Below are 4,179 nucleotides of genomic sequence, written 5' to 3'. Positions count from 1 at the left end.
TTACAAAGACATGAATTAGTTGTAGAGATCCCACAAAAGAACACACCTTGTATAACAACTTGGGGATATTGACAGCTGTGAATTGTATTTAACATTAAGCCTGAGGGATAAGAAGGGGTAACTGAATAGAATAATTGCAATAAGGAAAATTCTGATTCACTTAATTTAGGTTTTACTCATGTCAAAACTAACATAGCAAAGCTTTAAATAAGTATTTAGAATCTGTGACATTCAATTTTCATTTGTTGTGACTATATCAATGGATTTATCTACTATTATATGTTTCTCAGAATTTTAGTTTTAGAAGGAAATTAAGGGCATGAAATTGAGAAAATAAGTGACATGCGAGCCGAAGATTTGGTTTTCTGAGCCTGACACCATTCTTTGACTAGACAACCCCCAAAGCCTTCCGTTTCTGTACTGGTGAAATCCAGTGGACCAGACAAGGGGTCAGAGACTCATTTCTCTCCACTCCTCCCTGCAACTTCAACTGTAAACATGGGAACTAATGAAAGGCACAAGATTGGAGAACCCTGAAAAGTGGGAAGAGAAGGGTGATGTGACTTAAGACTTCCCAGCAGCCCTACTCCTCTGTAATCTCTAATTACTTCCATGATGAGAGAACAAGGTGGGAGGTAAGGGAACAATAATTGCAGGCATCCTGTGTCCCCCCACCAACATATGAAAGTGATCTAGGCCTCTAACTTCCCAACATCCAATACCTAACCTAGCTGTAGGAGGTGGCACAGGTAAGCCATTCCTCCTGTGTGTTGAGAGAATCGTGTAGGCCACACCAGGTAAACCTTACAAGGTGATCCATCAGAACACCTGCTAACAAGGAGCAGAAGACCTGGAAATTACCAAATGTGCATTAATGGTTTTAAAATGTAAATAAAGTATCATAAAGTTATATTCCATTGTTTAATGGAGTATTAATAGATCTTAAAATAAACAAACTACAAATATGTACAAAAACACAAGTGAATTCTAACAAAGATAATATTGACTGAATTAAGGCTTTAACAAAGTGTTGGAAACATTTAATATCTTACCATTTCCTGTGCATTATCTGGACATCAAACTTCCATTCAACATTTTTTTCCCCAAATGAATAGACTAGCAATTGTTGGCATATGTAAACCACTCTTTTGGACAACAACCACAGTGAAATTCTGGAGAAAGATTGTGAATTACTATTCAAAGGCAATTTGAATTAAAAAAAATAGAAGTTAACTTACATGTATGCATAGATATAAATATGTATGTATATTTATATATATATTATATACACATAAAACATATCTATGCACCCTCAAGGATGTTACATATAAAACAAATCTCACTCATACATTCACAGAGAGGGTCAGTCTCTCATACCCCAATTTATGTCTCCATATAAAGTAAACATATAAAATTATCTGCTCTTAACACATCCTGAAAATCAAGAAATGAAACTTCTATATTAGAATAGCAAAATTATTTGTCTTTTACCATATTATAGCAGGTGAAAATTGGAGTCATTTGCCAATAATGGATATGGTGATCATATTGTTGCTTAGGGAAAGCACTCTCCCATGATCATTCTTTAGGAATGTTTGTTGCCTGATTTTGTAAGTTATGTTCTATGCCTTAATCTTTTCTTATTTTCACTAGCCTAAGATAGGGACTAAAAAGCCTCTTGATGAAGGTGAAAGAGGAGAGTGAAAAAGTTGGCTTAAAACTCAACATTCAGAAAACGAAGGTCATGGTATCTGGTCCCATCACTTCATGGGAAATAGATGGGGAAACAGTGGAAACAGTGTCAGACTTTATTTTTTTGGGCTCCAAAATCACTGCAGATGGTGACTGCAGCCATGAAATTAAAAGACACTTACTCCTTGGAAGAAAAGTTATGACCAACCTTGATAGCATATTGAAAAGCAGAGACATTACTTTGCCAACAAAGGTCCGTCTAGTCAAGGCTATGGTTTTTCCTGTGGTCATGTATGGATATGAGAGTTGGACTGTAAAGAAAGCTGAGCGCTGAAGAATTGATGCTTTTGAACTGTGGTGTTGGAGAAGACTCTTGAGAGTCCCTTGGACTGCAAGGAGATCCAACCAGTCCATTCTGAAGGAGATCAGCTCTGGGATATCTTTGGAAGGAATGATGCTAAAGCTGAAAGTCCAGTACTCCGGCCACCTAATGCGAAGAGTTGACTCATTGGAAAAGACTCTGATGCTGGGAGGGATTGGGGGCAGGAGGAGAAGGGGACGCCAGAGGATAAGATGGCTGGATGGCATCACTGACTCGATGGACATGAGTCTGAGTGAACTCCAGGAGTTGGTGATGGACAGGGAGGCCTGATGTGCTGCGATTCATGGGGTCGCAAAGAGTCAGACACGACTGAGCGACTGAACTGAACTGAACTGAAGATAGGGACAAAATACAAGTTGCATTTATATCAGAGATTTAAATCATTATGTACCTTTCTGGAATCTTGCTATCAGAGAGGAGTTATTCTGCTCCTGTATTATAGTAGCTAAAAAATTAATCATTATAGAAATTAATATTTCTCTAAATAAATCATAATTTCAGTTGTGGGTTTGAAATTGTTTATTGGTTAGGATTAGAGTAACCTGAAATAAAACTGATTTTACCAAGACAAAATAATTAGGTAATGAAAATTTGGTGAAAAAATATATTTCAGAAATCTAAAGGAACAGATTTCACCATCTCTTACCAAACTCAAAAATTAATTTGTGTTTCTCAATAAGATCTTTCAATTTCCTAAAGCATGCTTTTGAGTTATGCAAGTAGAATACACATATATGTACTCTCTGTAATTATCCTGTGTTGAATTTGCATTTTTGACAAATTCAGAATAACATTATGTATTTAGTCTAAATGTGTGTATTTTAATGAGAGGCACATTCTATAATATTGTGAAAATGTTTAGAGGACTGACCATCATTAAAGTGAAAAGTTCCCTTCAGATCAGATCAGATCAGTCACTCAGTCGTGTCCGACTCTTTGCTACCCCATGAATCGCAGCACACCAGGCCTCCCTGTCCATCACCAACTCCTGGAGTTCACTGAGACTCACATCCATCGAGTCAGTGATGCCAAGTTTTTAAAAAATGTACTTACAGGGAGTAACAGTGATCACTGTCTCCACAGTGGACATCAGGACAAGGCAGAGATTCCCAGGATCCCAGCAATGAACTTCTCTGGAGGTGATGGTGAACCTGCAGGGAGAGAAAAGGAAACAGTGAGAAAGGAGTGATGGGGACAGTTGCTTAGAGTTTCCATACACGAGAACCAACATGAACAGGGAGTTATGGATATAAACTTGGACCCCAACCCATTTCTACCACTGTAGTCTTTTTCTAATATATGTTGCATTTTCAGCAAATGTAATGCTACATGAGTTGCTGCTGATCAAACACTTCAAATTATAGCAATGCCAGAATAAAAGTAGGCTTTGCATAACCAATTTTAAGCTCTCTTCCTCATAATGAAAAAAGTATGTGAGCTTATCCCCTACTTTTCTCCACACCTCTGCACCCCAACTGCACATCCCAGAACATTTCAATTGTGTGACTAGTAAGTGTTTCACCGCTGGAGTGGTAGTTCTCCTTATCCCCGTGAAGATTCTGAGAAGCATTTTAAAGATTTAATTCTGCATATGTGAATTCCTGCTCAGTTATTGAACTGGAACTTTAAAAACCTAAGGTTTTATTTTCTGCCTCTTTGAGTTCTTGACTGCCTTCAGTTCTGCATAGGTTACTCCTTGGTTACTCATCTCTGCTGTTGAGTGAGGTCATGGACTGTGCTCTAAGTAAACTGAGGAATGAGTGGTGTATGTGAGATAAGAACCTTAGTATAATAAGGTGGATGGGACAAAGAACTTAGTGCTCACTTTGCAGCTGAACAAACTTAAAGACTGGTTCTAAATTCCTCAGTAATTTAAACAAGCATTTCAGATAGAATACTTTTTAAAAAGATATTCTGTATTTGACAGTATTGGAGAAGGCAATGGCACCCCACTCCAGTACTCTTGCCTGGAAAAATCCCATGGACAGAGGAGCCTGGTAGGCTGCAGTCCATGGGGTCGCTAAGAGTTGGACACGACTGAGCGACTTCACTTTCACTTTTCACTTTCATGCACTGGAGAAGGAAATGGCAACCCACTCCAGTGT

The 4,179-nt window shown here is 38.2% G+C and overlaps 1 pseudogene; it reads right to left on the bottom strand.

The window, feature by feature from the left end:
* Positions 1–1,116: 1,116 nt before the first annotated feature.
* Positions 1,117–3,782, bottom strand: LOC123333366 (annotated as a pseudogene).
* Positions 3,783–4,179: the final 397 nt, after the last annotated feature.

This window comes from Bubalus bubalis, chromosome 4 (genome assembly GCF_019923935.1).
Source record: "Bubalus bubalis isolate 160015118507 breed Murrah chromosome 4, NDDB_SH_1, whole genome shotgun sequence".
Lineage (NCBI taxonomy): Eukaryota > Metazoa > Chordata > Mammalia > Artiodactyla > Bovidae > Bubalus > Bubalus bubalis.
The sequence above is the reverse complement of the archived record's forward strand: the minus strand, read 5'-3'. Positions and strand labels throughout refer to the sequence as shown.